Source organism: Thrips palmi, unplaced genomic scaffold (genome assembly GCF_012932325.1).
Source record: "Thrips palmi isolate BJ-2018 unplaced genomic scaffold, TpBJ-2018v1 HiC_scaffold_18, whole genome shotgun sequence".
NCBI lineage: Eukaryota > Metazoa > Arthropoda > Insecta > Thysanoptera > Thripidae > Thrips > Thrips palmi.
In genome coordinates, this window is record NW_023144627.1 from 944,499 (window position 1) to 969,956 (window position 25,458).

At 43.4% G+C, this 25,458-nt stretch overlaps 1 long non-coding RNA gene across 1 annotated transcript; it reads left to right on the forward strand.

The window, feature by feature from the left end:
• Positions 1-87: 87 nt before the first annotated feature.
• LOC117644458 lies at positions 88-21,132 on the forward strand. The gene is made up of 3 exons (XR_004587664.1): positions 88-107; positions 9,650-9,653; positions 20,978-21,132. It is a non-coding gene; the product is annotated as an uncharacterized LOC117644458 (long non-coding RNA).
• Positions 21,133-25,458: the final 4,326 nt, after the last annotated feature.

The following is a 25,458-nucleotide window of genomic DNA, read 5'->3' on the forward strand; positions in this document are numbered from 1 at the left end:
GACATTTTTTCGATTCTGCAACTTTTCGCAATAGATTCTGAAAGCTAAGGACAAGGCCTACAACTTTTTTTATGGTCGCAACGCTGTACACTGTTAAAAAAAGTGCTGTAAATTAACAGCACTTATGCTGTTAAGTTTGATAGCAGCACGACTTGTTTTATTACAAGCATGTTGTAGCCCTCGGTGCTGTTTTCTGACAGTTCGATTGTAGTAAAACAATACTTCTTTGGAGTCTTCAACGATGTCTTCCCAACATTTGTGTTGATTTCATCGTGCTGTTATTAAACAAGACCCTTGTAACCTGACAACAATATCTGTTTTAAGATTGCAGAAGGCTGTTTCTTGGCGGTTACATTGTTGTTACTTGACAAGGAAATTGTTATGAAACGAAAGTGCTGTTTCTGGATGGGTTTCCCGTTCAGACACAAAACAATACTGTTGTTATTAAACAGCATTACTGTAGGTGATTGTGTTGTAATATTACAGTGGATTTTTAACGGTGTAGCGAGGTCGGCCATTCGACTTTTTTGGCCTCAAAGGTTTTTCTTTTCATAAATGTCATTGGAAAATTATTCCTATTTTGACAAATTTTGTTATTTTTGTGCCCCTGAGGTCTGTGTTGCCTCGTTACATCTATTTCCGGTTCTTATAAACTCGATTGGATGAATTGAAACTGGTTGAGATGTAAAACGGACTGCAGGGGAAAGACAAGGGAAAAACAAGGGAAAAGTTAGCTTTGGTATAGCTATGGCTAAAACAAACCAGCGTGTCCCTATTATGTTTACACTTTGAACGAAAAAATAAATTTTTCCAAAGTCATGCTCTGGTTCTACTTGCTGACACAGAAACTCATAGAAAAGCATGTGTGTATGCCAAAGCAGTATTCGACACACTCTTAAAACCTTACGAAGTATTTTGAGCATACGTATAACAAACTAAAATACTTTGTTATACGAAGAAATAGTTCGTAAATTACAAAGTATTTTCTTTGTCAGCTTACGTATGCTCAAAATACTTTGTTATACAAACTAGTTTTCTTTGTAAGGCCCAAAATAGTTTGTAAGGTTTTCTCAGTGCACACAAACATGTTTGCAATGATTTAAAAAATAAGATTCGGCAAAGGAAATAAAGCGCCTACTTTCTCATAGTCAGAAATCTACTCAATTTCACAGTTAAAACAACAAACTAAAAATACACAGCATAGACTACTGCTTACTTCGGAGAGGAAGCCTGTTTCAGTCTCCTGTTTTATCTGTCGTTGGACGGAAGCCCCATCACTGCCAGTATTTTTGACATCTGTGTCCACCTGAAACAGAAATATTTAAAATGACAAACTGCCAGTTTATAAACTTACAATTGAGTCACAAATATTAAACTGAAGACTACCTTAAGATATAAAACCTCTAATTCTTCATCAGATTCTGCTTGTGGCTTCTCACCGAGGTTTACTGGCGGTGAATTCTGCTCAAGTTTGATCCTTCCAAGCAGTGAGTCCTCTTGTTTCACCACTACCTCTACATGTTGCTCATCATCAAGGTTTACTGTATAACAGGCTCTACTACTGCATCCACTGCATCACCACCAGAATTTCCCACTAACTGAAATATAGAAATTATTGAAAAATAGACACCATTAGTTTCATTGGCTGAGCGATAGCGAAGCCCGTTACTCAGGTGGGGTTGAAAAGTTTTTCCTGTCTGCGTGTGTGCGTGCGTGCGTGCGTGTCCGCACTACTCCTCCTGAACGGCTCGGCCGATCTCGGTGAGATTTCGCACACTTTTTGGGTATGACCTTGGCTCGGCACACGCGAAATTTCACCATCCTAGCTCAACTGGTTCAGTTTTTATAGCCAAAAAACACATAAAAAACGGCGAAAAATCGAGTTTTCCGTAGGCAGATCTCTTGTGTCTAAAAAAAAGGGGGGCCTGGGGGGCGGAAAAAGTTCCAAGGGTCAAGATCGTGTTATTTGAAGATGAAGCAAGTCTATCTAGAATGAAGGGGGGTCCAGCCCCCCAGAAAGAAACAAGTTAGAAGTAACCGACGACAGACAAGCCATTGCCTGCCGAAGGCAGGCTAGCGCCGCAGGCCAAGGTAGGTACGCCAGGCGCGGATTGTAGGAACAGGCAGCGAGACATCGCGAAGCCTGTTACGACAAGACGCGGTCTGGCGTAATCCTACCTTGTTTACTCCCTCAGGGCTAATGTACAATTACGCTAGGACTTAGCTACATTTACAAACACCATTTCCTATTCTTCACTAGTGGCATCAATTCATGTACATTATGTTGAGATGTGGAGGGCTAAACAGAGGAAGAGAAAAGTGAAAACAACACAGCATAAATTTTTAGAAGTTCGGCAAAACTTTTGAAGGACTTACTTTACTTACCCCCATTGTAAAGTTGGTGACACGCTGGGGAGCGGGCACTTAGCTACATTTACAAACACCATTTCCTATTCTTCACTAGTGGCATCAATTCATGTACATTATGTTGAGATGTGGAGGGCTAAACAGAGGAAGAGAAAAGTGAAAACAACACAGCATAAATTTTTAGAAGTTCGGCAAAACTTTTGAAGGACTTACTTTACTTACCCCCATTGTAAAGTTGGTGACACGCTGGGGAGCGGGCACTTGCATAGGAGGCTAAAAGAAATAAAAAAGAAAAGAACAATTCAGTAACTGATAATTCAAAAAGACAAGGAGGTTACAAAAAATACTTACTAGAGCTGACGTGCTTGCCTGGCTTTGTTCTAACAACGATGTCAAGGCTGGCGTTATGGCTGAATTAAGGGGAGGTTCTGGTGAAAATCTTGCTATTTTCCAAATGGATTCCACTGTCACAATTTGTTCGGAATATAAAATCTTTCTTTTAGGAGACTAAAATTTGACTTTTGAAGGCACATGCCAGGCTCTGAACCCAGCCGAAGAGTCTTTTTGAGCCTATTTTGGCTCTATCTTAAAAAATCTCCTTGCGCATACTATTTTGTCGTAAAAGGTTGACCTTGACATTTTTCACTTCTTCGATTCATTTTCAAAAAATTCCGGCATGCATAGCTCAAAATTCCCATTATATTATTAACTGTAAGCTTTTTAAGCTGAAAAGTCCCTAAAATTTGTCAATTTTTCCCGTGGGAAAAGGATCATATATGCTTCATATATGGTACATATATGAGTATATATGGTTCATATATGGTACATATATGAGTGTATATGATTCATATATGACGAGACGCACGCCATATATGGAAGGCCATCCTCCATATATGTATCATATATGTATTTAGATATCATATATGCAAAAATTTGGTCCATATATGTGACATATATGTTACATATATGATATTTCTCGGCACATATATGCCTTTTTTACGGTCATATATGGCAATATTGTCACATATATGGCCCATATATGACCGGTTCAGCTTCATATATGAAGTCCCCAGACACATATATGAGGATTTCATCATCATATATGAAAATGTTCTTGTCATATATGTACCATATATGTACCATATATGACCAGTGCCACTGCATATATGGTGTTCCTAGATACATATATGAGGATTTCATCATCGTATATGAACATGGTCTGGTCATATATGTACCATATATGTACCATATATGACAATGTCTAGGTTCGCGGCCGTCCACATCATTTATTTTCTAAGTCCCTCCATATATACTCCATATATGAGTCATATATGTGTCATATATGATATCGACCAGCTCTAGAAGGTCTCCTTCACAGAGCCCTGGTCCTGCCAGGAAGCGTCGTAGCGTAGTAAGTAAAGCAACCGCCTATGGAATCAAAGATTGCTGGTTCAAATCCTACTCCGTGACATTTTTTTTCGGCCATTCTTTCTGTACTTTTGTTGTAAAATGCATAAGTATTTGATCTTGAACCATTCACACCCTTAATTTAGTATCAAATTTTCAATTTTGTATTGATTTATGATAATTTCATCATATATGGCTCATATATGTAACATAACATATATGAACTAAATATGAAAACTTATATGATTCACATTAATTGGTCATATATGTGTCATATATGATTTTAATATGTTTCATATATGCGACATATATGAAACATATATGCCCAATTAATATGATCCATATATGATCCATATATGACTCATCATATATGGACCATATATGATCATTTTTTCGCGGGTTTGTACATTTTTGATCAATTATAGTGAAATACTTGGTTAGAAAGCTTGCGAATGAAAATGTTATTTACAGTTTGAGTTGTGCATGCCGACATTTTTTAAAAATGAATCGAAGAAGTGAAAAATGTCAAGGCCAACCTTTTACGACAAAATAGTATGCGCAAGAAGATTTTTAAAGTTACACCCAAAATAGGCTCAAAAAGACTCTTCGACTGGGTTCAGGGCACAAAATGTGAGTTCCCAGTGAAAATTTTTATTAATTACTTGGTAAGACATCAAATTTTTAACTAATTTTCACAGTGGGACCTATTTAGGAGAAAATAGCATTTTCACCAGAACCTCCCCTTAACTCCTAAGACATTCATTACTTTGGCATAGGTAATATTCATGGCCAATTCATCACGTTTCGCAACACTCCAGTCCTCTCAATGTATGGCCGAGCTTTTTGTCTGTACTGCTCTCGAGACTTCGCCTTTAAGCCTGTCCACGCCTGGTGAAAGGAGGAGCGAGCATTAAGGGGGCAATACACTGAAAATGGCCAAAAACTGACTTGTGCGATTGCTTCCATACGCGTTGTTGAGCGTTGTTCAATCTTTTCATGTGTCAAGACCTTAAAGAATGAAGCATTTTAAGCCCAGAATGGCGTCGATCGGACGTCAGGGAGCGGAGCAGCGCCCAATCAAATTTTCGTCAAAAGTCGAACTGGCGGGCGTCCCTCAGTCCGCAAAAATGAAGATATCTCGACCCCGTTTGCGCCAAAATGTAGGTAATTAAAGCGGCTATAGCGCAAACTAGGATTATGAATATCGAACAATCAAAAGTACTAAATTTTACGAAAAAAACCTGTTTTGATCATTTTTGCAAAATCCTCATAAAGTGTTTTTGGATGAAATTTTGTACTTTCGGTTGCTCGATGTTCATAATCCTAGTTTGCGCTATAGCCGCTTTAATTACCTACATTTTGGCGCAAACGGGTTCGAGATATCTTCATTTTTGCGGACTGAGGGACGCCCGCCAGTTCGACTTTTGACGAAAATTTGATTGGGCGCTGCTCCGCTCCCTGACGTCCGATCGATGCCATTCTGGGCTAAAAATGCTTCTTTTTGTAAGGTCTTGACACATGAAAAGTTTGAACAACGCTCAACAACGCGTATGGAAGCAATCGCACAAGTCAGTTTTTGGCCATTTTCAGTGTATTGCCCCCTTAAACATCAAGAAGAAAAATATCAGTATTTGAGAAGGAAGGCAGACTTGTTTCTTAAAATATTGCTTGGTTCACACAAAAAATGGAGTGTTAGTGTTCAAAAACACAAAATTTTAGAGATTTAGAGTCGGCAAAAAATTGCAACACCAGAGATTTAATACAAAACTCACTATTGTCCATTCGGGCCCTAACCGTTGGGCATCAGGTTTAACCTCGTTCAAGATGGCGGCCACCTCGTCCCACTTAGTCGCAAGGGCCTGCTTCGCCACAGCTTTAGAAACGAGCGGCGAGCCGCTAGTAACGCCAATCATTAACTCTGTGTCAGCGGCGTAGAGGTTCAGGAATGCGCTCCACTCCGCTGTATCTATAATGGATCAGGCAACGGAGGTTAAACACGACATAGAAAACGTAAGAAGCGATAGAAGTGGGTGGAACATTTTGTAGGTTAAGTGCGAGAGCTGTCGTGCATCAAATCGTACCAAACACATCAGCGATTTCAAGCTTCGGAAGTGAGGATTGGAAACGATTTAATGGGAGTACGCGTATAAGTGGTAATGGATAAAGAGACGGAATGCATCACAATGATGAACGTTGAAAAAGAAGTTAGGATTGGAACGGTTAAACTATACAGTATCAGTCAAACGCCGCGAGGCATCTTTCAAGCATTACGTGAAGCACCCGAACGGTGAGCTTGAGAAGCTCCAGACAAAAAAAAACACTTGGTCGGCGACATCCTAGGAGCGGGCGCTTGTGGTGTTTTATCGGTTCCTTCTATGTATACGAACTGCCGAAAAGACACTTGGACGAAATCCGACACCCCCTGTGGCTTTGGTACGGGTCTAAACACCCCAAAAACAGCTGTTTTCGAGGGTTTGGGACTAGATGGGTTCTCGCAAACCGAGATCCAAAAAGTACCCAAATGGGTCTCAGATACTCAAAAAAATGCGCTCTTTCGAATGCCGTGTCGAACGAGGCTCTACGACGTCGGGTTTGGATGCTGCGGGCTCTCAAAGTTGCTCAATTTCACTATTTTTACTGAAGATTTGAGCATATCAGGGCCGTTTGAAGTAGACCATCGGCGATTTCGCTCCTCTTTGTCTTAAATGGTGCCTACCCATAGGTCAACACCCCCACAAAATTTCAGCCATGTCAGGCAATTATTAGAGGAACTGTGAACAATTTAAGTTTTGGGTCATTTTACCACTGGGCTTAGGTGTTTTTGGGCCCAGAAAAAATAATTTTTTTAGCTATCTACTTTTGATCAGCACCTCTTAAAACGCCTTTTTAACATGGAGCCTCAAAACTTTTTTCGAGGACAAACTTGTCTTTTTCTAGCTGTAATTAGAACATAACTTGGAGAATAAGGCAAGTTTGTCCTCGAAAAAAGTTTTGAGGCTCCATGTTAAAAAGGCGTTTCAAGAGGTGCTGATCAAAAGTAGATAGCTAAAAAAATTATTTTTTCTGGACCCAAAAACACCTAAGCCCAGTGGTAAAATGACCCAAAACTTAAATTGTTCACAGTTCCTCTAATAATTGCCTGACATGGCTGAAATTTTGTGGGGGTGTTTACCTATGGGTAGGCACCATTTAAGACAAAGAGGAGCGAAATCGCCGATGGTCTACTTCAAACGGCCCTGATATGCTCAAATCTTCAGTAAAAATAGTGAAATTGAGCAACTTTGAGAGCCCGTAGCATCCAAACCCGACGTCGTAGAACCTCGTTCGACACGGCATTCGAAAGAGCGCATTTTTTTGAGTATCTGAGACCCATTTGGGTACTTTTTTGGATCTCGGTTTGCAAGAACCCATCTAGTCCCAAACCCTCGAAAACAGCTGTTTTTGGGGTGTTTAGACCCGTACCAAAGCCACAGGGGGTGTCGGATTTCGTCCAAGTGTCTTTTCGGCAGTTCGTATACATACAAGGAACCGATAAAACACCACAAGCGCCCGCTCCTAGGATGTCGCCGACCAAGTGGTTTTTTTTGTCTGGAGCTTCTCCTTACCCATTTCGGTGGTAGAGAGAGAGAGGAACAAGAGTAATTAATTGTATCAATGTCGAAATACAGAATCTGTTTCACGGAGCAGAATCCGTGCATGTTTCGTCTCGTTCTCGTCCCAAGGCGAAATGGAGCGAAGATGCTGTACAGCAATGTGTCGTTCAGTCGAAACAAAAGTGGAAAAGTAAAACGGCATTCCCTCCCTTGCCAACCTAAAATTGCGACCCTTCGGCAGTGTCACGCGGTCAAACCAACACGCGTCGCACAAAATTATCGTAGCATACCATTTGTTTGAAAATGTGCAGTAAATTCGATTTGCATCAATGTAAAAGATGACAGTGGTTGAACCTAGTACGGCGCGTTCATTAATGTTTGTGTTGGCAAAACACTCTGCCCCGAACCCACCCGAAGTTTGCCCGAAGCCGTCCCGAACCCAGTTGCCGAAGCGTGCCGCAAAAGCCCGACCATCAGCCGGCCCGACCAACCCAGCACCGTAGTTAGGCCCTTCTCAGCCCCTCCTCTCGCCGCGTGCGGGGAGCAGCAGGCCCCCCTGCAGTGCGCGGAATCACACTGCAGGAGTGCGCTAGAGACAGCCAGGGGGTTCGCCAGGCTTGCCGCCCCAGACCGTCCGGGAGAAGACTGCAGGCAACCCCGTGCGACGCGCCTGTCTACAATGTCATTCCTGGGTGTTCTTTAAGCGCCTTCAGGCGCTTGCCTCTAAAACCTAGACGCCTTAGGGCAGTTTGTTACTCAACGCCTAACAGGGACGGACTGGGGTGTAAAGATTAAGGTGGGAAACACACCCAAGGGGCCTGGATTTGCCTACCATCCAGGGGCAGCGACGGGTTGAAAATGTTGGTACTATACAGGCCTAATTGGCTGAGCGATAGCGAAGCCCTTGCCGTGTTTGGGCGCGCTGAAAAGTGACTGGTCGTGCGTCTGTCTGTCTGTCTGTACTCACCAACGATTCTCAGCAACTACAGTGGCTATAGTTTCAAGATTTCGTATTTAACGTCGCCTTAGCACCCCCCAACACGAGTTTGTTTCAAATCGTTGTTTAGTATCGTTTGAAATATTCAAAACATATTTTTGAATCAGGTCATTAGCGTGGTTAGGTTGGCAGCGCGGCACCGCTTACCAATTTCTCATACCTGCGGGTCCGCGGCTCTCAAATACCGGACTTAAGCAAATAAGCAAATGAGACGAAATAAAGAGCAGAAGGGTTTGGAAATGAGATCAGCCGTTTTTCAACATTCTAGAATGTTTAAAACCCTTTTGGAACACCAACACAGCGAAATATGGAGAATGGATTTGAGAATGATTTACGTGTTTCGTTCCCCTCTCCCCCCCCTCCACTGTCAGAGGGGAATAATCCTCAGGTCAGTGCACTTTGACAAAGCATTGTAAATAGAATGTTTTTATTTTGACCTTTTGTATTGTGTGCATCTTCTTAATTCATTTTAGTGTCATCCTCATTTTAAAATTTTCAAACTAGAGGAAATCAGGGAAATGCATAAATAACTTGGATTGAAATTGGCAGGCATACTTAGTTTGGACTCGAGAAATGCATTCTTTTGCAATGCTGCAAGCTGACAAGAGTGCAAAAGCACTAACATGTGTTTATTAATAGAATCAATGTATGGTTGTGTATGTTTAATCCTTACAGAGTTTGAATTGATATTGGGTTCAAAGAGACGACTCAGGTTTTGAGCGGTGAGTCAATTAGTGCATAGACACGCCTAAGGCGTTTAGTTACTCAACGCCTTACGCGTTCTCTAAAGTTTAGAACGCTGGGGAAGCCTCTCACAGGAATTTTTGACCCCTTCCCCAAAATTTGGGACTTTTTCGATAACTTTTCGCAATTTTTGCCAATGTCTCCTGAAGTATGAGTCGTAGCTCAAGTCCAGACCTAGATTCTGATTTCTTGGCTCATGTTACCTGAGGAGAACCTTATTTCAGCTTCCTAGTGCTTAAACTGTAGAAAAAGTAGAAAATACCCAAATTTAAGGTAACAAACTCAAAAATATTGAAAAACGTCTGCAGATTGGTCAATAAATTTTTGCAGGACCTGCTACTCCAGCTTTTAACATCTCTCTAGGGTACTAAAATATCCACCAAAAATGAGCCAAGTCGGAGAGGTGAAATCCAACCCTGTCACGTCTTATATATTTTTGATCTCTACATTATGCTTCCTGTTTTTGAAGTGTAAGGGAGGGTGGGGAACCATGACCACATTTTTTTGGGCCTCCCTCTACTCCACCGTGTGGTTCGAAAAGTTAAGTTTCCAACATGAGGGGATTCATTGGACCTCCAAGGACCTCCTCCACCCATTGGAACTTGTCTGCAACGCACGGCAGGCTCACAGAACACTTCGGAAAATAAAACGCAAAGTGGTCATGGCGCCCCACCTATGGGGTACCATGACCACCCCGTGGGGCACCATGACCATAGTAATTTTTTGGCCCAAAAAGTGTTCTTTCTACCAGTATTCTCTTTGAAATTGGTACACTTACTCATGCACCTGTCCCATTCTGTAAGACAACCAGTAAGACAACTATTTGTTACAGCCTGCTATGATTCACAAGGCCTAAATGGTAAAATAGGCAATTTAGCCCATGGCACTAAGGATGCTTGATGCTTGTTTGCAAATTGGTAAACGATTGAGGTTTTTCACTGGTTTGCCCAAAATTATTGAGGATATGCAACCGGGTATTGCAAAAGAATTCTGTGAAAACGCTTAAGGATATTGCAGACGTTATTGCTCCTGATTTATTTGCGGGTGGTTATTACGAAACCCCTCAACCAGTCTCAGTAATTTTCTCTTTAGCTTATTTATTTGTTATTGATATGTATGAGTGCAAAACTTTTGACAAACGAAGTAAGGGCAAAATTTTGTATGTGTCTTCAAGTTATGCTCGTTCGTCTGTCAACGACTCTAGTGTTGACAAATATCTCTGCAGAGATGGGGAGGTTTTTGGTGAAATTTTTACATTTGTTAAACACCTCACCTTATCACCTCTATTTGATCCATTAATTGAGAGGTGATGTCATCGGAGTCAGAAGATGACTTTTTCTACTCAGAAAACCGCAGATTATTCAAAGAAACGGTGGATAAAATGGCAGAATATCGTGCTGGGAAGGCCAAGCCCATTTTAATGCAACTTTTGATCAAGGCCCCCGAAGGTCCATCAAAAATAATTCTCAACCGTGACATTCACAATGCTCAGTGAGTAGTGCTACGTTTGTTACTTTGCTCCGTATGTATGTACAGCGTGTAATTAAACTTTTTTTTGAAGGGCTAAACCGTAAGCGTGAGGTCACAAGGGAGGTCTGAGGAAAAAATGCTTCAGCAGAAATTGGACGAACTGAAAGCTATTGATAATGAGGACCTTGCTGAATTAGTGTTTAACGCTGGAACAAAAGAGAAGGAGTTCATCCTCATACAGACGTCCAACATGCGTCGAGTATTTTCAAATGTTTCCAGAGGTCATGCTGATGGACTGTACTGAAAAGGTAAACAAGAACCAGATGCCACACTGTGCTTGAGGTGGTTGGCGGAGATGGTGTTGGACAACCAGTTGGCTATGCCTTTTTGGCGAGCGAGTCAAAGAAGCATCTCACATCTATGCTTCCTAGCTTTGTGGAAGTCAGCGGAGAGGCCCGTTTTGTTCATACTAAATGTGTTGTTGTCCACAAGTCCTTCGCGGGAAATGGTGCTCTTCGAGAAGTGATGCCAAACGCAAAGGTCCATATCTGTTGTGTCCATTCTGAAAGGGCAGTCATCAAGAGAGCTGCAAAGGGGGACCCCAACAAGAACGAGGCTGTGAAATTGTTCAGAGAGATGCTTCATGCGGAAACAAATGCAGATTTTTCCAGGAAGGATTAGTGAAGTTTAATTCTGTTGCTGAGCCCACTCCAAAGACTTACCGGAGAGGCAACTGGTTGACTTGCAAGGAGGTATGGTCTTTGAAAGACAGAGCTCTGGTGATGACTCTGAGAGAGCATAGCACCAACAGAGTAGAGAGTCTTAACCATGTTCTGAAATTGTTGAGTTTTGTTTACCTACCCCTTCTGGTGATTTGTGTTATTGACGCTCTACTCATGCTTGGTTTATAACTTAAGCCACTGATCCAGACATGCCCCTCTATGAGACTGTTGACTGTATTACTACGAAGGTGCAAGGAAATCGGGATGATGCATTGAGATACAGGGCAGTGACAGTGTGGCAGTGACCAAGAGGGTTCACGTTAGCAAATGCATACCCCTACTAACGCAGTAACGGTAACGCGTTACATTTGAAAGTAACGTTCACAACCCTGCCAACAGATCGGTTCGCAAGGTTTTGAGGGTGCGGTGTCCGGCAGCCGTCCGCGAAAGGCGCGCGCGTCACAAGACGACTGAATCCGAGTACCCAGTACCCATTCCACTAAGTTGGGCCCGGGTCGCGATCCGGCACCCTTCTCGCCGTGGGACCGGGCTCGGTGCACACCAAGCGATTTCCAGTGGTCAAGTGTGTGTTAGTGTGCGGGCGCGCACGTGCTAACCACACATTTCACTTAGCTGATCATATTTGACGTCACCACGCCGATCTATTCTCATTCATTCATTAAAGAGAGTGTTGTGACGCGCACTGGTTTCCCTGTCGCGCGCGCGCTGTTCGACCAACTCGGACGCAGCACGAGCAGACGGCCGACCTGCCTTCGAAAGGGAAAGGCGGTTCACAGTGCGTACAGGCGTCTCGTGAACATTAATGGCCATGTTACACTGGTAAAACTAAAGCGTAGTATTACCCTCTGTTTTCAAGCGTAATTAGGTTACGGTTGAAATGAAGCGTAACAGGCTCATCCACCAAGATTCCTCTGTCTAAATGCATGGGGGAATTTCCAGAGTATGCTTCATTTCAAGCGTAATGTCTTCAAGCGTAACTTTATGCTTGACTCAAGCATAGAGTTACGCTTTAGTTTTACCAGTGTAACAGTTGTAATTGTTATAGAAACTTCTATTTAAGCGCACACACGTGAATGTGCATGGAAGAATAAGAGAGAACATGTGTGTCATTTAACACAGCTTTGTTCTTTTCAGTGGGTTCCCAGAGGGTTCTGTCCACGTTTGGCTGCACTCTGGGCCTACTTTAGGGTGGTCCAAAAAAAAATGAAGTTGCTCGGATCGTCCAACGCCGCCCGGATTTGGATTCTACATCGAAAAAAATGAAATACGTGTTTTTTCCTTTTTCGAAAAAATGATTTTTAGGACCTCCGCAGAGCCCCCAAAGTTTTTAACAGTGCTATTAATAGGAAAAAATCGTAACTTGGTCATTTGTTGACCGATTTTCAAAAACGAAACGGGGATTTGTTCGTTTTTTAATGTTTATTACGGAAAAAAATATGCCCAACCCTCTTTTTGGTTTGCCTAACTTTCAGGGGCAAAAAATGACTAAATTTCGGCCCAAATTGGCAAGAGTTTCAGTTTGTAGGCCGCTACAGCCACTCCAAGTCCACCCTGTCAGCATGGTGGGGTGCCCCCACCACTAGGCAAGCCCCATGAACAGAATTGGGATGCCGGGTGCAATTTGCCTATCTCCCAGGGGCATCAAATATTGGATTTTTTCGAAAATGTATCAATAGTGATGTCTCTTGGGGCTTCTGGACACTCAGATGGGCACCCTTTCACACGGTTCGGTACCCGCACTACGTGATAAGAACAAACAATAGGAATGGACTGTTGAGCACCTCATGCCTACCTCTCAGGACCAGAAAAACGTGAAAATTTAGAAAATTCCTTCATTTTGATGGCTTTTCTTGTGGCCTTGCGTGGTTTGCGGTCCCTCGCGTCAGCAACGTCCATAACGTTCATATCACGTAGTGTGGGTACCAAACCGTGTGAAAGGGTGCCCATCTGAGTGCCCAGATGCCCCAAGAGACATCACTATTGATAGATTTTCGAAAAAATCCAATATTTGATGCCCCTGGGAGGTAGGCAAATTGCACTCGGCATCCTTATTCTGTTCATGGGGCTTGCCTTGTGGTGGGGGCACCCCACCATGCTGACAGGGTGGACTTGGAGAGGCTGTAGCGGCCTGCAAACTGAAACTCTTGCCAATTTGGGCCGAAATTTAGTCATTTTTTGCCCCTGAAAGTTAGGCAAACCAAAAAGAGGGTTGGGCATATTTTTTTCCGTAATAAGCATTAAAAAACGAACAAATTCCCGTTTTGTTTTTGAAAATCGGTCAAAAAATGACCAAGTTACGATTTTTTTCCTATTAATAGCACTGTTAAAAACTTTGGGGGCTCTGCGGAGGTCCTAAAAATCATTTTTTCGAAAAAGGAAAAAACACGTATTTCATATTTTTCGATGTAGAATCCAAATCCGAGCGGCGTTGGACGATCCGAGCAACTTCATTTTTTTTTGGACCACCCTAGCCTACTTGCGTCTGCCTTGGGATTGCTTCCACTGTGGGGATGGCCGCCTCGGCCGTGGCCGCCTTGGCTGCGGTGCGGACTGGCGCTCATGTGGATGTTCGTTCGACTGAAGTCATTTTGGGACGATTCCTTCGACGGAGGCCCAGATGACGAAATTCCCCTAATCCTCACTGCAAGCCTCGAGCTACGGCACGTCGCTTTCTCCCTGGCCTTCCTCCTGCTCCGAGTGCAGGCGGTGTCCCAGCTTGCCCGGTCCATGTGCATCTATTGCGAACGGCATTCCCTGTCGCTGCGCGGCTGCAGGAACGTGTTCCTGGGAACGACGCCGACGCTTTTGGCCGTCGCTTGCCTCGTCTACAGGGAAGCAATGTACTGGTATCCCGATTGGAAGTGGACGACAGACGGAATGCAATTGTACAGCAGTATTCGCCACTGCGTCTCAGCCGTCGTCGTGCTGGCCCCAGTGGCCGTCATCAGCGAACTGGCTGCAGACCTTCGACGGGACTGCGAACGCACCCTCTGCAGCAGTACGCAGCCCCATAGCAGCACTCACACCAGCAGAGGAAAGCCGAGGAGGGCGTGGGTCGCCGTTGCGTTCCAGGAAAACACGAGGCCCACGTCTGAAAGGGTAACGCAGATCATCGGAGAGGTGGCTTGCGCACTGACAGAGAATTCTAGTCGTCGCCGATGGAAGAACGAGAAGAAGAACAAAGCCGGAACTGGCACCGGCAACATAACCTCCCAGACTTCTATGAGCGGACAAGTTTCTGAGTTTTCTGTGCCTCATGTCCTTCAAAAGCACTTTCGTTTGTTTCACACACTTTTACAGAGGAAATAAACATATTTGTGGACATAATCTCTCGTTGGCACTGGGCTTGATACCTACTCCGTTTCTTCCCGGCTTCCGGTTTTCTTCTTCTTTCTGTTCTTCAATCGGCGACGACTAGAATGCTCTAGTACATTGGGATGTTGAGGAGGTCACCGCCTCAGGTTTGTTAGGAGGGAACAATGCCACCACGTGGGACTCTGTTTACAGGACTCTGTTTCGCACTGAAACTTGGAGCTGTATGTTACAGGAACTTTTGTTCAACCATAACATAAAACAAAATTTAACGACAAAACGAGTCAGTTTTGTTTCAATGATACATAGAAAAACCTTCATGGTACATTAACAACGTCCATATTATGCTTCCGCAATTGAGCCATGTCCTTCGTATTTGGCTTATGAACAATACACCACACCGTAGAGGTGTGGTATTAAACATTATTTAATGTTGGCAGAAACCAGTGGTTTCGTGGTATGCGAAGACAATGATTTGCGTCTAAAATGACTTAGCTTTTAATCTAAGAGACCAAGCTTCCATGAAACAATTGTTCGCCGAGGCAGTCTCGTATGGGAGCACCAATAATTTGAGCTTTTTTTTTTTTAATTAGTGGGCATTATATTAAGTTTAGAGCCTTGTCAACAACAATGCACTGCATGAACACCAATGGAAATTAATGTATGCTTACATTGTTTCTCACGTTTTCGGCTTTGAGAGTGCATTGAAAGTGTTCCTCAAGATGTGCTCCTGTGTTGCAGCATCGCTTCAGAAGCGAAATAAGGACGTTACGAGTGAGGCACCAATTTTTGCTGGACATAAGCGAGCAGTTCTACGCGTCGTATGGAGAGAGGGTGTTGTTTTCCATGGCTGACGCCGTCTTCAACGCCGGACATGGCCATTTGATACTGATAGAAAGCGTTCGGTTCGGAGTGACGGACAAATCGGCAATTATTTTGACAAGCATCTCTGGAACAATGTCAGGACTGTCCTTCGCGTTGTTTTGTGTCGCTTGTCATCGAATTTCTGCCGAGGTAATTGGCTTAACTGATTACAGCGTACCCCGCGGGTGATTTTGACTCGAGTTAAGGATCAAAGCATTCTAGCCTATCGTTGTGGGCGTTGAATAACTTGAATTTGATTCGTTTTCGCCAGAGTAAACACATCGGGAGACTCTGCGAGACGTTTCTGATAAAAAGCTGCCATGGGGGCTTTTCCGAGGTACGTGAACAGAGCATCTGCACGAACTAATAGCATAGGGTCAGGGCGGGGAAAGACTGGGCAGGGGAAGAACTGGACACCCCACATTTTACTTAAAATGCCGTATGTATTGGCCTGACAACTGTCGTGTAATGAACCGCTGATGCTACGGAACAACTTTTGATTGTTGTTTCCTGTGCCTACGGTATTTGAAGTGGGGTGTCCAGTTCTTCCCCTGTCCAGTTCTTCCCCGCCCTGACCCTACGCATTTGTTGCGAGTGACAGAGTCTTGAACACAACCAAATCTGTGTGAGCAATATCGACACCTGCTGGGCCCTGCTTTTGTCCCAAATTTTTTATGGCAGTCCTGCAGGTGTCTGTCGAAAAATGTACGAAATGCGTTGCGACTCTATTCGCTTCGGTGCCGTTCAAAGCGTTCATTCCAAGCTACGTCTTCAAGCCGATCTTTTGATTTGTTGAAAACAATGTGTTTATTATACGTGGTCCTTCTATATTTCTTTTTCGGTCTAGAATTCTCTGTCAATGCGCTACTATAAATTCCCAGAGTCATTTTTGTCTTCTCTTTCTGCATAGATCCGAATGTTTTTGACAGAAATAAGTAACAATTGCATGAGGCCACATGTACTTGGACTGCTGGACATAAGCCTGGCAACAGTGACATGGGTAAGAAAATATTTAGGAACAGATAAATAGAGGTACGTAGATAAATAGATGGATAGATAGAAACAGATGACTAAATGTTATCAAAACCTCTGCCACCCTGGAAATTTTGCCACTTATTTGTCAATACTGGAAATTTTGTCACTTACTTGTCAATACTTGAGTGTTTAAAACAGGGTTGCCACGCCTGGAAAACAGGGAAAACCTGGAATTGTCAGGGAAAATGAAACTATGTCAGGGAGAACCGGGAAAACCTGGAAATGTCAGGGAAATTTGCCGGAGACAGGTCAAAATCTTAACTTTCTTGCCAAAAAGTCAATAAAGTGCCCGCACGCCGGATGGGATATCTTTTCCACGCGCGACAACTCCCTTCAAAAATTGGCCAGAATGTCAGGGAAAATGACAAAAAAATGTCTCTGGAAAACCGGGAAATGTCAGGGAAATCCGAAATTCCAAAAGCGTAGCAACCCTGTTAAAAGTTTTTGGAACATGCTTTTGGAGCATTAATCACAAGTTGCTGATTGCTGCGCGAGGCGAATCACCTTTTTGGGGTTCTGAACGTGTAATCACTAAAAGTAACGTGCAAGGCGAATGCAAAGAGGGCTCTGCATATTTTGAAGCGTCTCTCTCCTTCTCTAGAAATTTGAATCGTTGTTCTCACCTCAATTTTCAGATGATTTCTGCGGTTTCTACGTTTCTAGCTTTCATGGCCCAGATCGTCTTCCAATCCTTGCTTGACGACGGAGAATTTTGAGGCGGCGTTGAGGAATTTGACGCAGTCCCTTACATCTCGGCCGACTATGTCTCGAGTGACTGCACATTTTCTCAACTGAGGGCTTGCGCTGTGACTCAAACCACCAAGACAGCAATTCCTAACTCACCACTTGGTTCGGTGTTAATAAAGAATTATCGAAATTTTTGACGTAATTTAAGAGATCGGTACCTCCTATCTACAAACGCTCAGCATGTCGAGTCCGGGATGAATCCGCTCACCTGAGGGAGCCTGAAATGAAACCGCTCAGCTTTGGCACTCCGTTACACAACCGCTCACCTCGGAGCGCGCTGAACGAAACCGCTTACCTTCTCAAATACGGGCGGCGGCTGCCAGATTTACATTGTACTTCTTACGCGCTTAGTCTTTATTTAGATCGACAAGTTGAATCGCATGCTATCGTCTGCACTAGAACTTTGATTTTCACCCAAGGTTTGCACTAAGCGCGCCCCGGATCGGCTAAAAATAACGTAAATACGAGGGGCAACATAACCTAACCAGCGCCCGGCCGCGCGGCGATATGCTGGTCTGTCTAGCCCGCGCCGAGGTGAGCGGTTTTGTCACGGAGTGCTGTAGCTGAGCGGTTTCAATTCACGGCTCCTCAGATGAGCGGGTCTGTCCAGGAGTCAGCATTATGAGCGTTTGTAGATAGGAGGTACCGAGATAGTTCCCTGTGTTTAATAGATTCCTGGTAGGATGTTATTCCGACCAAACCTGTTACGAAAGTAAAGAAAAAAATAGGTCGTATGAACCCTGTTTTAAGGCGCTTGGTGAAAAATATTGCACTGTTCACGCATTAATAGGCACACATTTTACTTACAATCCACTTGATTTGTTGAAAACAATGTGTTTATTATACGTGGTCCTTCTATATTTCTTTTTCGGTCTAGAATTCTCTGTCAATGCGCTACTATAAATTCCCAGAGTCATTTTTAGGCACGAAGTAGCCTTATAGTATACCCAGGACTCAGCCGGCTCGAGATTTGATTTGTGTGGCCCTTTATGCATTTCGGAAGTTTTCTATACGATTTTAATGAGATTTTGCAGACTAGTAGAACTTTGAACGCTGATTCTGATGTTGAAATCTGGTCAAAAATTTGGTGGCCAATTTTGAGAAATTTGCTGTCAAAATCGCCGTTTCCATGGCAAAACTCGACTCGTCAAAGGAAAAAAAAGGGAGTGGGGGGAGCCGAGCCGGGGCGGACCAATAGCGGAGCTTCTTTTTGGGTCTGTACAGCTTACTCCAAAAGCTGAAAAAGCAACGTTCGAAATGAAAAATTTCTTTGACTGCAGGTAGACAAGATGCAACAATAGAATTGGTGCCGGTTCGAACGCAGTTTTTCGGGTAGAACTATCCAATAATACTTCTTGATTGGAGTGTTTTTGGACATGCGCAGTGTTGTTGTTGTGATTCAGTTAGCACTAGGACCACTTCGCTCCACCTCGCGACTTGCAGTGCTCATGTTCCTCGAACAAGACTCACCCGCGTTTCGAAACCATCCCTCCCGAGTTTATGAAGTTTGTCAAACCAACCGTCGTGGTGTTGATACGTTGTAAGGGAGAACTATTACACAGAATTGAAGAAAACATGACTAGAGAACCATAGCCTTTTGAAACAAGCCAAACAATTCAACGTCCACAACAATGGAGGGGCAGTTTTAATGCGCGACTGCTGGCGCTTTCAGCTTCGCGATTTTCGCAAGGGCGCAGACGCCGAGAAAATAGTTGCCAACCCGAGAAAATTAATTTACTGACTTCTTTCTGCTAAGAACATTTTAATCATGATGGACTTCAAAGATGTTCCATTGTCAGAACACTGCGGAATACATTAGCATTGGAATTTTTTGAATTTTCCAGCATTTTGATTTCTATTTATTGTCAAGTTTAAATTTCGACGGATGGCACATCGACCACATTGGTACCACTGCCATTGGTAGTCCCCTGAGCCACAACTTCACAACACCACTTCTTTTCTTTCTCCACACTCTTACACAATAATCAAATTGACTTCGTGACTCCTAGGATTTCTTGAAATCGTATTTTTGTCTTCTCTTTCTGCATAGATCCGAATGTTTTTGACAGAAATAAGTAACAATTGCATGAGGCCACATGTACTTGGACTGCTGGACATAAGCCTGGCAACAGTGACATGGGTAAGAAAATATTTAGGAACAGATAAATAGAGGTACGTAGATAAATAGATGGATAGATAGAAACAGATGACTAAATGTTATCAAAACCTCTGCCACCCTGGAAATTTTGCCACTTATTTGTCAATACTGGAAATTTTGTCACTTACTTGTCAATACTTGAGTGTTTAAAATTTACAGGGTTGCCACGCACCTGGAAAACAGGGAAAACCTGGAATTGTCAGGGAAAATGAAACTATGTCAGGGAGAACCGGGAAAACCTGGAAATGTCAGGGAAATTTGCCGGAGACAGGTCAAAATCTTAACTTTCTTGCCAAAAAGTCAATAAAGTGCCCGCACGCCGGATGGGATATCTTTTCCACGCGCGACAACTCCCTTCAAAAATTGGCCAGAATGTCAGGGAAAATGACAAAAAAATGTCTCTGGAAAACCGGGAAATGTCAGGGAAATCCGAAATTCCAAAAGCGTAGCAACCCTGTTAAAAGTTTTTGGAACATGCTTTTGGAGCATTAATCACAAGTTGCTGATTGCTGCGCGAGGCGAATCACCTTTTTGGGGTTCTGAACGTGTAATCACTAAAAGTAACGTGCAAGGCGAATGCAAAGAGGGCTCTGCATATTTTGAAGCGTCTCTCTCCTTCTCTAGAAATTTGAATCGTTGTTCTCACCTCAATTTTCAGATGATTTCTGCGGTTTCTACGTTTCTAGCTTTCATGGCCCAGATCGTCTTCCAATCCTTGCTTGACGACGGAGAATTTTGAGGCGGCGTTGAGGAATTTGACGCAGTCCCTTACATCTCGGCCGACTATGTCTCGAGTGACTGCACATTTTCTCAACTGAGGGCTTGCGCTGTGACTCAAACCACCAAGACAGCAATTCCTAACTCACCACTTGGTTCGGTGTTAATAAAGAATTATCGAAATTTTTGACGTAATTTAAGAGATAGTTCCCTGTGTTTAATAGATTCCTGGTAGGATGTTATTCCGACCAAACCTGTTACGAAAGTAAAGAAAAAAATAGGTCGTATGAACCCTGTTTTAAGGCGCTTGGTGAAAAATATTGCACTGTTCACGCATTAATAGGCACACATTTTACTTACAATCCACTTGAACCTCGCACGCTCTCAACATGTGCAATTTTCGTACGTTGTAGTCCTGATTTTAAAACATGCGAACATTTTCATTGTTTTTTTTTTTTACACTGTAAAAATTAATATCCGGAATAAACGACGGATCCTTCGGCAAAAAAAATTGCCAACGGTTCCTTCGTTAATTTACGAAGCTCTTCGTATATTTACAAAAACCTTCGTAAATTTTTTGAAAGATCTCTGCTGATTTTCCAATCACAATGGAAATTTACGAAGCACCTTCGTAAATCTACAAAGATCCTTCGTAAATTTACAGGGAACCTTCGTTTATAAACAAAGAAACTTCGTTAATATACGGAGATTCTTCGTAATTATACGTCTGGAATTAACGACGGATCCTTCGGCAAAAAAATTGCCAACACTTCCTCCGTTTATTTACGAAGGTCCGCCGTAGATTTACGAAGACCCGTCGTAGATTAAGGGGAGGTTCTGGTGAAAATCATGCCATTTCCCAAATGGATCCCAGTGTCATAATTTGTTCGGAATATAAAATCTTTCTTTGAGGAGACTAAAATTTGATTTTTGAAGGCACATCCCAGGCTCTGAACCCAGTCGAAGAGTCTTTTTGAGCCTATTTTGGCTGTATCTTAAAATATCTCCTTGCGCATACTATTTTGTCGTAAAAGGTTGACCTTGACATTTTTCACTTCTTCGATTCATTTTCAAAAAATTCCGGCATGCATAGCTCAAAATTTACATTATATTATTAACTGTAAGCTTTTTAAGCTGAAAAGTCCCTAAAATTTGTCTATTTTGTACATTTTTGATCAATTATAGTGAAATGATTGGTTAGAAAGCTTGCGAATGAAAATGTTATTTACATTTTGAGTTGTGCATGCCGGCATCTTCTAAAAATGAATCGAAGAAGTGAAAAATGTCAAGGCCAACCTTTTCCGACAAAATAGTATGCGCAAGAAGATTTTTAAAGTTACAGCCTAAATAGGAGAAAATGGCTCTGCGACTGAGTTCAGGGCATAGAATGTGAGTCCCGAATGAAAATTTTTATTAATTACTTGGGAAGACATCAAATTTTTAACTAATTTTCACAGTGGGACCTATTTAGGAGAAAATAGCATTTTCACCAGAACCTCCCCTTAACGAAGCCCGTCGTAAATTTACGAAGCCCTTCGTAAATTTACAACAGATTTTGTAAATTTACGATTTTTCTTCGTAAATTTACTGAGAACCTTCGTAAATTAACGACGAACCTACGTTGATTTACAAAAGTTCCTGTGGGAAAGAAACATGTACAGTGCACTTTTGGACATACCCAAAAACCCTTCGGAAAATATTCCGTCGTAAATTCACAACAAATTTTTTACAGTGTACGCAGAATCGCACAAAGGTGATTCCGTGTGTGTGGGTGGATGTCGAGTCTCAAGTTTAAAGCTAAACTGATGAGGGAAAGTGTAGATACGAAAGCTCACCTTTACTTTATCTGTGCCAGCTCGATTTACCTCAGTCGCGAGTCGAGTTTGAATATGCTTTTGCCTGCCGACTGGGCAGTTATACTAATGGCCTAATATGGAATTTTACTGCCCTCGCCAAAGTACGCTGTAAAAGGCAGGACGTGAGTCCCCCCACCCCACCATCTTTTCCCCTTCCGCCACTTGAGGTCAGCTGAATGTTGGCCGGTTCTTTGGGGTGGAGTATCCGCTGTAGGGAGGTGAGTGGAAGGTAAAAAGAGGGTTAAAAAAATGTTTCAAGGAACGGATGGCTGCTTCGTAGAAACTGCATTCATCTACTGTTTAAAAACTGATAAAAGAACTCCAGCCCACGCACAGTGGGCGGAAAGACCACTTTTGACGGGAAAAAGTCATTACAACTGAATTACTTGTCCGAAAAACATCATTCATCCGTATTTTATGTTTTTGGGGTCGCTGATTCTAAATCTGATCATATTTCGAACTTTTCAGGGGCGGATCCGGAGATATAAGGGGGTAGATTCTAATTTTAGAGCAATCCGCGCTAAAACTCCGTACTCTGGGTTTTGGTGGTCGCTAATTCCAAATCTGGCCATGTCTTGAATTTTTCTGGGGCAGATCCAGTGATACAAGGGGGGTAAATTTTATTTTTCGAGCATACCGGGTCAAAACTTCCCATATCAGTTTTCAAGGGTCACTGATCCTAAATCTATCCATGTTTCGAACTTTGCAGGGGCAGATTCAGTGATTCAAGGTGGGTGACCTTAATTTTTCAAGGTTTAAGGGGGTCATCATCATCATCCTGATTCTAAATCTGGCCATTTTTCGATTTTTCTATGGACGGATAGTATTAATTTACTGCATAGTCTACTAAATCAACAGCGTAGGCCCCCTATTGTGGCAACAGTTTTTATTGCGTTACTTCTTCTACTTCTAATACAAGGCAACGACACGTTACAGGCCAAGCTACAGCAATGATCGACTCCGAACGCGTCATAGGTCTAGTTGTGTCGCCCCGATTTCGAATACACCCATATTTGCTGTCCTAAGTCGACAACACTGAAAAATCATTGTACAAGGGGAGGGGGAGGGCAGGGGGAGGGGGGAACTGGGAGTGAACGGGAGGGGGAGGGGAAAGGAAGGGGGCCGGAGGCGGGAGGGGCATGCCCTGAGACGACCTATGCGATTGACATGCGTCGGGACCCGTTTTTTCGTACGCACGCTCACACAAATCGAGCCATAAACTTCGGAAGGGCAGCTGTGGGCAGCTAATTCTTTTTCCCTCCGAAAGAGCACTCTTTGCGGCCCCAAATGAACCTTGAGCGAGCGCGGGGCAACTTGAGGCTTTTTATGCCGCCCAAGGGAACTTTGGAATTTTGTGTTTTGTGACATGCAAATTTCAAACGGCCGTAGTTTTGTCAAATATACTCGAAACTACAATCCGAGGACAGTTTTGGAATCCTCGTGAATTGCTCTTTCTAAAAACATCCGGGTTGTAAAATTAGATCTAAAACTGACTCAGTAAACGCAGCGAATTTATGCGCTTTTTGTTGCGTTTCTTCTTAGCGAATAGATACATGTGACTTTCAAGCCTTCTATGAGAAAAACGAAAAGGCGCATGATAAAATCAAAGGCAGATTTGGATTCGGCACACTTTTTTGAGCTAGGAAAGTGCATTTATTGGAATCTACATAAGGGTTGCGGAACCCGACTTTTTCCCGTCAAAAGTGGTCTTTCCGCCCACTGTGCCACGATAGGGTACTTCGGAGGAAATCCAGACCGGAAGTCAGCGACAGAACAGGGGGGCCGTCCATGAACTACGTAACGCACTTAAGGGGGGAGGGGGTCAGAGCTTCCCTAACGGTGCGTTCCATGGGAAGGCGGGGGGTTTTGACCCGGCGTGATGTAATGCAAGAGCGACGAAAATCGGCCCATACACACCTATACTTAAATGCGTGAAATTTCGGTTTCCTAGTACGTTTTGACATTTTCTGCGCGTTTTTAAATTTTTAGCAATTCGTTACGTAACGCACCGGGCGAGGGATCCGAGGCAGCGTCACACCGCGTTTCATAGGGGGGCGGGGGGTCAAAAACGGCCTTTCGTTTAACAAAAGAGCGTCGCGAGGCCGTGCTGTTCGGTGGTGGGAGCCGGGATGCGCAGAGTGTGGGCAGCATGCGCGGGCCGCCGTTTCCCCCCACTCCACCGAATTTGACCCCCACCACCGCTCAGCACAGTCGCGCGATGCTGTTTTGTTTCTCCCGTTCTGTCGGTGACTTCTCTGAAAACTCAACAGTGTACTCAGTACACTCTAGTTAGAGTGTGCTCATGAGTACACTCTAACTAGCGTGTACTCGGACGAGTACACTTTAACTAGCGTGTACTCAGATGAGTACACACTTTCAGCTGCATAAATTGCCAGGCGTGCTTAGGTGTGTACTCATCTGAGTACACGCTAGTTAGAGTGTACTCATCTGAGTACACGCTAGTTAGAGTGTACTCATCCGAGTACACGCTAGTTAAAGTGTACTCATCCGAGTACACGCTGGTTAGAGTGTACTCATGAGCACACTCTAACTAGAGTGTATTGAGTACACTGTTGAGTTTGCAGAGTTCCGGTCTAGATTTTCCCCGAAGTACCCTACTGGAGCCTGAACGCTACATTTCGGTTCACCTTAGGGCGAAGTTACTCTCTTTCAGGTTCCGGGCACGAGGAACCCTCTCTTTACGTGACGCTGTCTCAACTCTGACATGGTTCTTCAACAACTTTTGTGGGGTGCTGCAATCTACGGTTATTTGCCGGTCGGGACCCGCAAGGACGGTACGATATTCAAAGTTAAACGGCTGACGCGGGTGCGCTTCACGCTGGAAGCTACACTGAGAATCGAAACGCCGTGAATGTAGCGTCAATTGGTGCAATGCTTTCGCATGGCATATCATGTGCAATGCTATCCCATTCCCATGCATTAGCTTACGGAATTTTCGGGACGCATTGCACGTGCTTATGGTGCGTTATCTCACTACATTGCACTATACGTGCTACATTCATAGCGTTTGGGATCTCTGCACTGAAAAAACAAATGCGGAGAATTCCGCATTTGAAATGCGGTTTAGGTAAGTGACCGCATGAAGTGATGCGGTCACCTGAATAGCCAGGATTTTGATGCAATTTCACCGCAGGAGTCATGCGGTGTAAAATTTAACCGCATTTCCTGATGCGGTTTCCATTTTGACCGCATGAACAGATGCGGAGTCCTACATTTCATAACAGCCAAACAGCTAGCGGCTGCTACCAACTTTCCGTCTCTTACTGGACAACCAGAAAAGGATGGCATGTACTGTGCCTTCTCATTTACTTCTGATGCTTATCATTGACTAACTAACACATACCTTTGATGTAAATGTTTGTAACGCTGCGATGAGTAAATATCCTGTGTTTGAAATAGCAAGCCACGGAATAATAATTTTGGCTGT